The 14,615-nt window shown below is 35.0% G+C and overlaps 1 long non-coding RNA gene across 2 annotated transcripts in view; it reads left to right on the top strand.

Moving 5' to 3' along the window:
• The window catches only part of LOC131507161 (uncharacterized), a 122,671-nt gene that overhangs the window by 85,024 nt on the left and 23,032 nt on the right, over positions 1-14,615 (top strand). For both annotated transcript variants that reach the window (XR_009259370.1, XR_009259371.1), the window contains exon 3: positions 13,740-13,959. This is a non-coding gene — a long non-coding RNA (uncharacterized LOC131507161). The remainder of the gene's footprint in view (positions 1-13,739; positions 13,960-14,615) is intronic.

The raw sequence follows: 14,615 nt of genomic DNA on the forward strand, positions 1-14,615 counted from the left end.
GCAAAGCCCACTGCAGGGCTCGAACTCACAAACTGCAAAATCATAACCAGAGCTGAAATCAAGAATCAGATGCTTAACCTACTAAGCCACCCACCCACCCCCATTTTTTTAATCCTTGCCTTTCTGCAGTGTTTTTGCTTTTCAAAGACTCCTCAGAAGTACCATCTTATTGGAATTATCACTATACATCAAGGTGGTATGGATATGATTATCTCTAATAAATTAAAACCCAAGATATGTTACATTTAGAATTATAAGAGAAAAAATAATCATGAAATGCTTCCAATGAAAGTATTTAATTGTCAAATCAGATTTGTTGCTTTTAATTATCATTCTTCTCTCCTTGATGGGAGACCAGGATAGAAACCATTTCCTGTCTTCCCAGTGAGTATTCTTTTTGAAGGATATAGGATTCATGGGGTCTAAAAAAAAAAAATGCATCTTTACAGTATTGATATTTAGAATAGAGCTCTTTAATGCCCAGAAAGATTGAGTCCATTTTAGGGTTAAAAAATAGGACTGTATTATCAATATCATTGATACTACATAGAGTTGAGCTACTGTCTCTCCACCAGGCAGAACTGACATAGAAAATGACCCTGGAGCTTAAAAGGAATCTTTCACAGTGTCATCTGATCACTGTCTTCTGCAGTCATGGGCATAAAGCAGTAGATGGCCACTGGGTCTTCCTCCAGTATGTAAAGATGCTCCTCAATAAAGTAGGTATCAGCTGCTTGGATGCACACATGAGATGCACTTTGCAAAACTCCAATTAGAGGGCCTGAAATGAAACCATATCTAGTTGCTGCCACTTATTTCTGATGTAGAAATACTTTCTGGTAATGATGATAACCAAAAAGTTAGCAGCACCACAACCAAAATACTGATTCCAGCATAGAGTCCCTTAGTGCAGATCATTCATGAATTTTGTGCCAGACACTTGAGTTTGATCGTTTTGCCAAAGGCTATTTGAAAAACTCAGTCACCCTGCCATTCCCATTTGTTGGACTGCAATCCTGAGCTGATGGAGTTCTTCTTGTTTCCCCCAGTGTCTTCGGCAGGGTTTCTGGCGTCTCTGTTGAGGAAGGTGGTGTAGCTGCTGGTTTGTAATTTTCTAAGGGAGCTGGCATTACAGGAGCAGAGATAGATACCCTAGGTGACACTGGAGCACTGATGTTCCTAGCTGGCCTAAGTTTGTGTTTCATATCATAAACCACCAATGATAGGATGTGCTTCATATCATAAACCACCTCTTGTTGTTCAATATGGCAACGATGCAGGCCACTGTCTACTTTGGCCTTATTCTCCCATGTGTCACAGGCACACTCCCTCTGCCTTATAATGCCTATGCTTCTGAAAGTGACATGGGATCATGATATCAGCAGGTTAAGAGAGAGATTCTCAGCTTTTTGTTTACCATCTGTCCTCGTGGTCTTTGTTAAAAAAATGATTTTTAAAAATCACTATGTGTGATTCTTTGTGTTTCACAATTAAAATTGATAGCCTGCGGTGACTGTCAAGTTGCACACAAATCCTGGTCTCATTTTATATTAGTTGTGTGGCTTGTGTTGTTTTCCTTCTGAAACTTCATATATTAACAGCAGATAATAATGGCATTTTCTTGGTAAAGTTGTGAGAAAAACATGTTACTGTATATAGAAGAGTGAAAAAATGTTTGAAGCATATAAGTGGAAATTATAAATTATAATTTACATTTAAAACAAAAATATTACCATAATTAGTAGTAATCGTGTCATTGTCTTCTAGACTTGCAAGTTTATCCCACATCCTCATTTATGTTGTATGCCATGCTGTTTGTTACATGACAAAATGTGTCATTACTTTATTATCTCTATCATTGTTTTATGATAGATTCTTACAATGCTGCTAGTGTCATTTAATTTCTATCAAACTTCATTCGTTTCTATTTTGGAGCACTTTGAGAAGCATTAAACTCTTTTACACAAATGCTTAAGTGAGTCATTAAATAATATTGTTATTGTTGCAATTTATAGACAACATAATGCTGTAACGTGTTTATAAAATTTTGCCAAACTTCAATATAGAATTCTTTAGGCAAACACTAATATTTGACCTGGAAGTCAAGAGTTATATATTTAGGGTGAAGGTTATATCATTTTATATCTTGTGACTCAGGAATAAATAAAAATACATACATATCAAATTGTCATCCCTACTTTGGAATATGTGATTTAAAAGTGGTATATGAAGGGGGCGCCTGGGTGGCTCAGTCTGTTGAGTGTCCGACTTCAGCTCACATCATGATCTCGCAGTCTGTGAGTTCGAGCCCTGCATCGGGCTCTGTGCTGACAGCTCAGAGCCTGGAGCCTGCTTCAGATTCTGTGTCTCCCTCTCTCTCTGCCCCTCCCCCGCTCATGCTCTGTGTGTCTCTTTCTCTCTCTCTAAAATAAATAAACATTACATTTTTTTAAATGGTATATGAAGTAACCTATTTGAAAAAGTTAAAGTCTTCCACAGTCATATAATTTCCCAGAATCTGTATTCTGTTCTCTAAAGGATACTGTTTTCATATACCTCTTACTTATAGATAATTTCTTGTGACATGTGTTAATCATAAAAATCTTTAATATTTTCATTTTCCTATGTAAAAATACTTTCAGCTACCAAAAATATAGGAAAATAAATGACCAGTTCCAAGGCTCTGAGAATGTTTATAATTTTCAGTTTTGTATATTTGGAAATCATATCCAATTCTTATGTAAAATCAAACTTCCTAAATTTTGCTAAAAATATTATTTTAAAATCAATTTAAAAATATCAAGCAAAGATTGAGGCAGCTGCTGCTGGAGAAGCTGTCTCCCCATCAACAGAACATTAACAATTCCATCTTCTGTTCAAAAATAAAATTGGCTGTATAGAAGTGATTGCATTTGAAATTATTGGTATGTTTGAATGCAACTACCAAACCATGAAAAATGAGGCTTTCATTTGCTGTAAAAATAAATTAGGAAGGGATGCTTTGCTAACAAAGCCATTTGAGCACCACAGTTCATATGTATTCATGGTACTATTAACAGATGTCTTTGCTTATACTGTAAGCTGTTTTATGATGTTATGGAATTCAGCATTACTTTATATCTACAGTAAGCACAGGCAACATGTTCTAGGATATAATAAAAATGTATCAAATTAGAGATCATATGGAAAAGTATACAATAATCTTATAAAACTAATTTCTTCTTATGAAGTCATGTTTCCCACTGCACTTGTAGAGTATTGTTTAACAGCACTCTTTCCCTGTTAATATTTCAGTACATCACAGAAATATAAAACAGTATAGAATGTAAGACCTTCTGTTGGGAAAATGTTTTTGCTTCTATAATAAACATAATATAAAGTAAGTATTAAACGTGCTCTATGTTACTTGTTGACCCTAAAAATGATTTTCTTTTTTAAAGTTTTTTTGTTTGTATTCCAGTTAGTTAACATACAGTATATCAGTTGCAAGCATGCAGTATAGTAATTCAATTTGTATACAACACCCAAACTCATCACAGCAAGCACACTCCTTAATCCCCATCACCTGTTCCTCCATCCCTCCCCTGGGGTAACCATCAGTTTGCTCTCTGTAGTTAAGGGTCTTTTCTAAAAGGATTAATTTATCTATGATAATGACATGATGCTAGTCACCAGAACACTGTAAGATTTGCTAATAATCATCTATTGGTATCAACTTTCTAAGAAACATTTAAGAATTCATATGTAGTACCTTCAGTGAAGCAGTCCTGAATTTGAATATATACCCATACTTGTGAACATGCCCATTGGAAATAGAGTATATAGCTGAAAAAATTTCTACAACTGTTTGAGCTTAGGCAATTCCTTTCATCCTGAAAGGCAATTCCTTTCAACCCATTGTGAAATGGGACTGATAGCTACCTTGCATTGTTGTGAGAATTTAACTTTAAGAGAATTTAGATAAGGACTAAAACATGTCTAGTTCAATTTCCCATATGTACCACATTCTAAACATTGGTGATATATTCTATTCATTGTTTCGACATGTGTTCCTCTAAGGGGTGAAAAAAGACCTATAAATGATACTAGAAACCTTTAAAAATATGCAGCCTTGTGAAAATTAAAACCAAAATGATTGATTAAATATCCCTTTCTGTGCTTGCCTCAATATCTTATTATAAAAGCAGTAGTTGGTAATAATTATTCATTATTTAGAGTTCCTAGCCCATATTTCTCAAACTGTGAGCAAACCAAAAACACCCCAAAATTATGTAAACTTTAGGCATAGAAATCCAATTCTTGCCTCTTTCCCATTATTTTGCCTAAGATATGAATTTACTTTATATAAACTCAGACTACTTTCATTAAATGCTATCAGTAATATGTCACATTTTATTCACTAAATACTGTTGGAATCTTTTTCTCTTGTAGATATTTCACATAATACTATTCTTCATCTTGGAATTTGACATTCCTGTCTGTTGATAAAGTTTTAGGAAATGTATCTATGTGAATTCTGTCTCCATATATACAATAAGCCCTTTCTTATGTGCTTACACAGAAGTGTCATGGTTGGTGTTGTTAAGGACAGCTGGCAATACAGTATATGAGATACAGGAAATTCACATGATGTAATTATGCCGTGAGACAAAACATACAACCTGTAAGAGAAAGATCCTGAGTAATTAAGAACTGTAAATACGGGACTCCAAACCAGAAGAATATGTTATAAAATAACTTCAAAGAAAATGCAGAGGAATCTGACTTTAGGTGAAATATCCCAAGAGTACTTCTAAAATTTGATAAAATTGAACCTAAAATCTTACTATCATGAAAATTAAATTAAAATCTTTTTTTTTCAAAAAATACTTTTTATTCTTTTCAACAAAGCTTATTTTAATATAAAAATATGATTCAAAAATTTATAGATCAAAAGAAACTCCTGAATTGTTATAAGCCTGTTGTGATTTTAATTATAAAATTTATGCTTTTCTTTTTTTCTCACCCATTGACTATTGGATCTAAAAGTTTAAGCAGAAACATCTGGGTAACTATTATAAAAAAAGTACATATCACTTGGACATCTCATAGAATAAAGCTTGCAACTCTAAAAGCATTTTAAAATACTTAAAATTACTTTTTTATCTGACAAAGTCATATATTTTCAGAGCTGGAAAGAAACTTAGCCCTCTAACTGAACTTTCAAATTATACATATGAAAAATCTCAAGTGCAGGAAACAAATATTTTGCCCCATTCTGTGTTTGTAAGGTAGTGGTGGAATTATAATTAGAACTCACACCATCTCGGTCAGTCTAGAATATTTACATTGCATTTTATTCATCAATCAATAAGATTTTAATTTTTAGTAATAAAAGTATTAATAAGACACACATAATAAATTTGGAATGTAGTTAGTGTATTTCTTGCACTACGTTAAATATCTAATAGTCTAGTGCAACTCATTTTACTTTATATCATACTTCTTAATATTTCTTAATGATACATTTATTTTATCATTCAAAACCCCAAAACAATTATATATAAGTAAACCAAGCTCAGTTTAATTTGGCACTGCATATTAAAATATTTAAAATTAAAAAGTAGAAATTTTAATCTATTTTCCTTTCTTTATAAATATTACCTCAACAATAACAACAATACCCACAAGCATTCACAACAGCCCATTGTGTTTTATGATGAAGTTAAGGTGTCTAATGCAGGTATTTATTTTTTAATCTTATTCTTTTTATATACATGTTTGTATATGCCTTATGATGTAGCAGGTGAATACATTTCCATATTATGTAAGTTCAGTTATTTACTTATTCATACATCCAGTAATTATTTATGAATGTGTAAGCACTCTTCTGTGCACTTAGAATCTACTAGTGAAAAGAACTTCAAACGATCTCTGCATTCAACATTCTGGAAAGGCAGGAATGAAAATAGTATTATAAATAATACAGTATATTATAAATACGAAATCATTTGTTATATAACAAAGTATAAGGTTATAAATGTCATGGAAAAATTAGGGTAAATAGCATCAAATGAGTTGGGGAGATTAAAATCCAAAGTAGCTGGTATTTGAGTGGTATTTGAGTAGAAATATCAAGGAGGTGAAATTGGAGAAAGTTATATGGAGGAAGAACATTCCAGATGGAGGCAACAGACAGAACAAAGATTATATGGCAGGTTAATGCCTGGTGTGTTCTAGAATCAGCAAAACCCAACATTGCTATAGCAGAGGGAATCTGTAAGAGAGGAAGGAGATAAGGTTAGAGATGGGTTAGAGGTAGGTAGTATTCAACCATGTGGATTTGGCCTTTGTCCTAAAGAAAATGGGAAACCATGGGGGAATTTGGAACAGATGTGGAATGATTCGCATGTTATAAGAATAATTCTTGTTAGGAGTATGAAGAATAAGATGGAATCTGAAACATCAGTTAAAAGGCTACTGATGTAAATCCATATGGCATAGAGTGAGGTATCACAGTTAAGGTGATTGAACTGTGACCTTGAAAACAATTCATATAGGGGTGCCTGGCTGGCTCAGGCCATGGAGCATGAGACTCTTCATGTTGGGGTTGTGAGTTCAAGTCTCACATTGGGTGTACAGATTACTTAAAAATATTTTTTAAAAAAGAAAACAATTTATGTGTTGGGGGTAGCAAATGATTTCAAGCTTTCAACTGAACAACTGGAAGGAAGGGTGAAGTTAGCATTGATTATGAAGGGGTAAACTGAAGACTGGGTGAGGATGAGGTCAGGATGGAATAACATAAGAAATTCAGCTTTATACATGTTAATTTTGAGATGTTAATTGTACCCCCATGTTTCTATGCTAAGTATGTTTTGTGATATAAAATTTCAGAAGTCAGGACATAGGCTAGGGCTTAAAGATACAAGTTTGGGGAACTCAATATATAGATGATATTTAAATACAAGAGGCAGGATGAAATCCCCAGAGGAGAGGGTAAAGAAAGAGATAAAGAAAGGAACGAATACTAAATCTTGGAATTTTCCAATCATAACAGGTTGGAGAGAAATTGAAAAGATGAGATGGGAGAACAGTGTGGGGTGCTGGAATAAAATGGGAAAAGTGTAGGGGCTCCTGGGTGGCTCACTCGGTTGGGCGTCCGACTTCGGCTCAGGTCATGATCTCGCGGTCTGTGAGTTCGAGCCCCGCATCGGGCTCTGGGCTGACAGCTCAGAGCCTGGAGCCTGTTTCGGATTCTGTGTCTCTCTCTCTCTCTGACCCTCCCCTGCTCATGCTCTGTCTCTCTCTGTCTCAAAAATAAATAAAAAATGTTAAAAAAAATTTAAAAAAAATAAAATGGGAAAAGTGTGTAAAATGAGTGGGGTGAATTTATGTGACATATAATGGTCTTTAATGACCGTGACAATAACAGTTTGGGTGAAGCCATGTGGATAAAGGTGGATTAGACCAGAGAATGTAAAAAGAAGTATTGGAAACAGAAGGTAGAGCCAGTTCTTTCAAGGATTTTTAATGGAGTGGGGAGCAGAGTGGTATCTAGAAGATAAATGAAATCAGGTAAATGATTATTATTAAAATGGTGGAACCAACATGTATTTATGTGCTAATAATGGAAATGATTCAGTTGAGGAAAATAAATGATGTAGAACAGTAATGGGATATTTGTGAGACTGATGACCCTCAGTAAAATAAAAATAATGAATTGATATATATCTTTGAAAGGACCTGACTGAGATAGTAACATAAACAGTTAACATATTGTAGCAGATCTGGAAGCAGAAAATAAAGTTCTGGAAACTAGTAGGTGAGTCATTGAGTGCTTAGAACATGTGGAGTTCCCTTGTAATTACTCCATTTCCTCAGTGAAGTAGGAGCAACAGGGTAACTTAAGAAGGTGCACAGAGAGAGGTGCCTGGGTGGCCTAGTCAGTTATGCATCTGACTTCTGATGTCAGCTCAAGTCTAGATATCAGGGTCTTGTTCAAGCCCCACAATGGGCTCCGCACTAGGTATGGAGTCTACTTAAGGTTTAAAAAAAGAGGGGTGGTGACCCTAGTGGCTCAGTCGGTTAAGCATTCGACTTCGCTTAGGTCATGACGTCATGGTTGCTGGGTTTGAGCCACATGTCAGGCTGTGTGTTGACAGCTCAGAGCCTAGACCCTGCTTCGGATTCTGTGTCTCCCTCTCTCTCTCTGCCCCTCCACCACTCATGCTCTGTCTCTCAAATATAAATAAACGTTAAAAAAAAATTAAAAACAAAAAGAAAGCAGGTGCACAGAGAAAAGAGTACAAGTTTGAAGAGACAGAATGGGTGAAGTAGTTGTCAAGAAGGGTAGAGTAAAAAGCAAAGGAATCAGTTAAATTGGTCAATAGCAGTACAAAATTAATAGTGATTAATTTAAAATATAACTTGTATGCTTAATCCTCTTTATTTAGGGTTTTCCTTCAAAAGTGTTAAACAGTACCACATATTTGGCAATTACCAACCTAAATCATCTAGCATTTGCTTTCTCTTATGTTAAGTGTCTTTCATAGCATCTGTCATTTCAGTTGATTTTTTTTTTTTTTAATTTTTTTTTCAACGTTTTTTATTTATTTTTGGGACAGAGAGAGAGACAGAGCATGAACGGGGGAGGGGCAGAGAGAGAGGGAGACACAGAATCGGAAACAGGCTCCAGGCTCCGAGCCATCAGCCCAGAGCCTGACGCGGGGCTCGAACTCACGGACCGCGAGATCGTGACCTGGCTGAAGTCGGACGCTTAACCGACTGCGCCACCCAGGCGCCCCAACAGTTGATTTTTAATATACAGTAAAGATCCCCCTTCCTTTCTTGAGAAAGGAAAAATCTCCAAATGTAACTAATTAATTCCTGTCAATATTTAAGACACAAGTGCAGGCTAATAGAAAGCTCACACAAATGCTACAACTTAACTGATGGAAACATTTCAACCAATGCCTAGTGACAGTAATTTTATATTTCATAAAAATTAAATTATTTCTAGATTTGAAAATAAAGATTAAAAAAATATAAAATAATTCTAGAAGTAACATGTAGTATAATATTATTTTGAAATAGCCTAAATTTATGTTAGTGTTTAACTTTTGTTATTTTAATTATTGCTGAATAAATTTCCATCACCCAAGCTATCAAAAGTGTTTATCAGGATCATATCTACCATGATTTTGTGTTTCCTCCATACAACTCTACCTCACCCTATACATACATATTTTCTTTACTAATTGAATATGATTAATTTCATCAGAGGAAAATATTTATCATTTAAGTATAAAAATTCTAAATCTTTAGATCTTGCTAGTGCTATGAGAAGCTATATTTGAAGAACATTGTCATTTACTCTTTATTAAGCAATATATTTGACAATCTGTGTTTCAGTCACTACAGTAATTAGAGAAAAAGAGGCTGTTCAATTATTAATGATTTTTAGAAGGAACAGCAACATTTTTTATTATTTGAAATACTAATAATATCAATTACTGGTAGGAAAAAAATCCAATGTGTTTCTAATGAGTTTTAATCAATAAACGTACATTTTAGTCAACAAAGTAAAATACTTTTCTTACAAGATACTTTTTCTTATAAAGTAAATTTAATAAGATACCCAAAGTTGCTAAATAATTACTTAATAAGACTAATTTATGAACTATATTTTTAAATGCTATTAGAAAATATAGACATATTGGGGCACCTGGGTAGCTCAGTTGGGTAAGCATCTTACTTCAGCTCAGATCATGATCTCATGGCTTGTGAGTTCTAGCCCATGTCAGTCTCTGTGCTGATAGCTCAGAGCCTGGAGCCTGCTTCAGATTCTGTGTCTCCCTCTTTCTCTGTCCCTCCCTTGCTCGCACTCTGTGTCTGCCTCTCTCTCAAAATAAATAAACATTAAAAATTTTTTTAAAATATATAGACTTATTAAAAAGGAAAATATTAAATGCAAGCTATTTTGCTTCATGCTAATGGATGCTATGGCCTTTTAAAATTTATATAGAATACACGAAGTCTATTATATGAATGTATACAGTTAAGAGAATTAAATATCTGATCATATAATAAAATCTGTATTACTAATATAGTACCTAGGAAATTGATCTTTCTATTCCTACCAATCAACTTTCAATTTGTCTGACTTTTCAATTTTTACATATTCCTTGCCTATATATAGTCTAAGAACATCTCTCTTCTTACTATTTGCACCAAAAATAAATGTAGCAAATTTTATTTGGAATTTTTCTAGAGAATGAAATGACGTAACATTTTTAACATCCTTAGGGTCAATTTGCAGTTATAAAGTCCTTAAAAATCACGTTAGTTAACACACTTTCATGCTAAAAACACTCAACAAACCAGGAATCGAAGGAATATACCATGACATAATAGCCCATAGAAGAAAAACCCTTAGCTGATAGTTTAGTTTACTCATTGGTGAGATTGAAAGCTTTTCCTTTAAGATCAGGCACAAGACAAGGAACACCACTTTTACCACTTCTATTCAAGATGATACTAGAAGTTCTCCACAGACCAATTAAGTAAGAAAAAGAAATAAAAGTCAGCTAAATTGGAAAAGAAGAAATAATTTTTTCTCTATTTGCACATGACATAATCTTATATGTAGAAAATCTTAAAGATCCTACAAAAAAATGTTAGAAGTAATAAATGAATTTAGCAGTCAAAGGATATAAAACACACCATACTTCCATTTTATATACTAGTGAAAAATCCCAAAAGGAAATTACAAAAAAAAAATATTTACAACAACATTGAAAAGAATAACTGCTTAGAAATCAACCTAACCAAGGAGATGAAAAGGATTTTATGTTAAAACCTACATTATATAGCTGGAAGAGGCTAAAGATGACACAAATAAATTGAAAGACACCCTGTTTTCATGGATTAAAAATAATACTGTTAAGATGTCAATATTATACAAAGGAACCTGCAGAGTCAATGCAATTCATTTTTTTTATTAATATAATTTAGTGTCAAATTGGCTAACATACAGTGTATACAGTGTGCTCTTCATTTTGGGGGTAGATTCCTGTGATTCATCACTTACATACAACACCCAGTGCTCATCACAACAAGTGCCCTGCTCAATGCCCATCACCCATTTTCCCCTTTCCCTCATTCCCCATCAACCCTCAGTTTGCTCTCTGTATTTAAGAGTCCCTTATGGTTTGCCTCCCTCCCTCAGTTTGTAACTATTTTTCCCCCTTCTCTTCCTCCATGGTCTTCTGTTAAGTTTCTCAAGTTCTGCATATGAGTGAAAACATATGACATCTGTCTTTCTCTGACTGTCTTATTTCACTTAGCATAATACCCTCCAGTTCCATCCATCCATGTTGCTGCAAATGGCCAATAAATGAAGCAACAGAAAGAGAAATAAAGAAATCGATCCCATTTACAATTGCACCAAGAAGCATAAAATACCTAGGAGTAAACCTAACCAAAGATGTAACATATCTGTTTGCTGAAAACTAGAGTCAATGAAATTCCTATCAAAATACTGTTGAGAGTTTAAACTACTCCATGATTTTTCTTCCTCAGAATTCATTTTATGGGCTAACTGGCTGGTTGAATGAACACTAGCCCGTCTCCCAAGTGCATGCCCTCGATAACATCCTGGAGAGTCACAAGAAAGTTTAAGTTCCTGGTATGTCTCCCCCAATACCCCTGATTATAATCTCTTCTGCCTTAGCTCCTTTCTACCTATGTGTCTTTTAAATAAGACCCCTGCTTATTTTACCAACCCCCCATTATTTTGGGTTTGAATTGACCAATCCAGCCTTAGCCCAGGAAACCCTAAAAACACTGCCCCCTGTGAACACTAATAAAAACACATTCCCCAGGTCCTACCCCTCACACTCTGCCTTTACTTCCCCATGCAGTGGACTCAAGACATGCTGTGTACCTATGCATAATAAACTTCTCTATTTCACCTTCCCTTGAGGTCTTTGTTGAGCTTTGTTGATCTTTCACCTAGGGCTCTATTTAACACGTTAATTTAACAAAATCATTACAAATCATAATAATGTTTCAAGTAGAAAAAAAATCCATTCAAAAATTCATATGGAATCTTAAGGGACCTCAAATAACCAAAACAAGTCTTGACAAAGAACAAAGTTGGAAGTCTTAACACTTTCTAACTTCAAAATTTACACTGTTTTGATTTCTACATTGTTGTGGTATTACTGACATAAACACAGACATATACACCATTAGAGTAGAATAGACAGGTGAGAAATAAACCCTCATACATATGGGTGAATGGTTTTGACAAGGGTGCAAAGACCATCCAACAATGAAAAGACAATGTTTTCAAAAATGATTGTAGGAAAACTGCATGTCTACAGGCCAAGAAATAAACTTGGACTCTTCAACACATTAAAAAATATAGCTGAAATTCATTGATTACAATGCAAGAACTAAAATTATAAAACTCTTTTTTTTTTTTTTTAATTTTTTTTCAACGTTTTTTATTTATTTTTGGGACAGAGAGAGACAGAGCATGAACGGGGGAGGGGCAGAAAGAGAGGGAGACACAGAATCGGAAGCAGGCTCCAGGCTCCGAGCCATCAGCCCAGAGCCTGATGCGGGGCTCGAACTCACGGACCGTGAGATCGTGACCTGGCTGAAGTCGGACGCTTAACCGACTGCGCCACCCAGGCGCCCCTAAAATTATAAAACTCTTAGAAAATAGGAAAAGCTTCATAGCATTTGGTTTTGGAAATGACAGCATTGGTAATGCTAAAGTATGAGCAACCAAACAAACAAATAAATTGCACCACATTAAAATTAAAAACTCATGAATCAAAGAACACAATCAATAGAATAAAAGGACAGCCCACAGAGTAGACGGAAATATTTGCAAATTATACATCTGATAAAAGATTATCAAAATGAGATAAAAAAAAAAAAACAACTTCCTATAACTCAATAGCAACAACCCAATTAAAAAGTGAGCAAGGGACTTTATTTTTGGTTTGAATTGACGAATCTAGTCTTAGCCTGGGAACCCAGGAAACACTCCCTCTGGGATCACTAATAAATTTGGTATATAGATAAAATATTTTATGCTTTGTTTCTTTTCTATAGTATTTAAATAGAAACATTTGTGTTTCATAATGGAAAGATACAATCAAAGTTGTATAGTTAAAATTGGAGTCTTCCATGGAAATAGTAGAATTATCATGTATCACTAAACTAAGATTCATTTCTAGTATTCAATATAATTACAAAAGTTAAGAGTTACCACCCTCATGTACTCCCTCTATTGTAATATTAAAAAAATCTTGATTCCATTAAAAATAATGGCAATAACATTAACTAACAATGAAGTTTTTACCATATGTCAGGCACTGTATGTACTCATTTAATCTTCACAACAACCACAGGAGGTAGGTATTATTACTATCCTCATTTGCAGATAAGAAAATTGAATCTCATATATAACTTGTCCTAGGAATGAATGGAGCTGAAATTTGAATTCAATAATGTACTTCCTGATTTATCATTACTGTCTTACCTTTATCCTAGGACTATCCTCTGATATGACCTCTTCTAGTTACATGCAAGAGTTTGTTCAGTAAGAGGTTATATTAGATGTTTAATAGAACATATGTATCTTGCAAATGTCATTTTTATGTAGCTATGTTTTGTACTAGTGATAAAATCAATGTTTGTAGATATCAACTGCTTATCAGAATTCACTTGCTTTCTTTCAGAAACTACTGATATTGAGTCTTTTGGCTTTCAATTCAGAGGAGACCCAGGTGCAGCTCTCTTTAGTCCTCCAGAATCATGCAACACCATCCGCCTCTACCATGTCACCTAAGTTTGACCCCAGTGAGATCAAAGTCCTGTACCTGAGGTTCCCCGTTGGGGAAGTTGGTGCGTGTCTGCCCTGGCCCAGAAGATCAACCCCTGAGTCTGTTTCCAAAAAAGGTTGGTGATGACTTTACCAAGGCAAACGGTGATTAGAAGGTCTGAGAATTACAGTGAAACTAACCATTCAGAGCAGACAGGTCCAGATTGAAGTGGGACCTTCTGCTTCTGCCCTGATCAAAGCCTTTAAGGAACCACCAAGAGACAGAAAGAAGCAGAAAAACATTAAGCACAGTGGAAGTATCACTTTTGATGATATTGTCAACATTGCCCAATCAAATGTGGCACCAATCTTTAGCCAGAGGAGGGAACCATTAAAGAGATCCTGGGGACTTCCCAGTCTGTGGGCTCCAATGTTGATGGCTGCCACCCACATGACATCATAGATGACATCAGTAGTGGTGCAGTAGAATGCCCAGCTAGTTAAGAACTACAAAGGAAGGGGCGCCTGGGTGGCGCAGTCGGTTAAGCGTCCGACTTCAGCCAGGTCACGATCTCGCGGTCTGTGAGTTCGAGCCCCGCGTCAGGCTCTGGGCTGATGGCTCGGAGCCTGGAGCCTGTTTCCGATTCTGTGTCTCCCTCTCTCTCTGCCCCTCCCCCGTTCATGCTCTGTCTCTCTCTGTCCCAAAAATAAATAAAAAACGTTGAAAAAAAAATTTTAAAAAAAAGAACTACAAAGGAAAATATTTCAATAAAGGATCATTTGACAAACTCCC

This window comes from Neofelis nebulosa, chromosome 3 (assembly GCF_028018385.1).
Source record: "Neofelis nebulosa isolate mNeoNeb1 chromosome 3, mNeoNeb1.pri, whole genome shotgun sequence".
NCBI classification, from domain to species: Eukaryota; Metazoa; Chordata; class Mammalia; order Carnivora; family Felidae; genus Neofelis; species Neofelis nebulosa.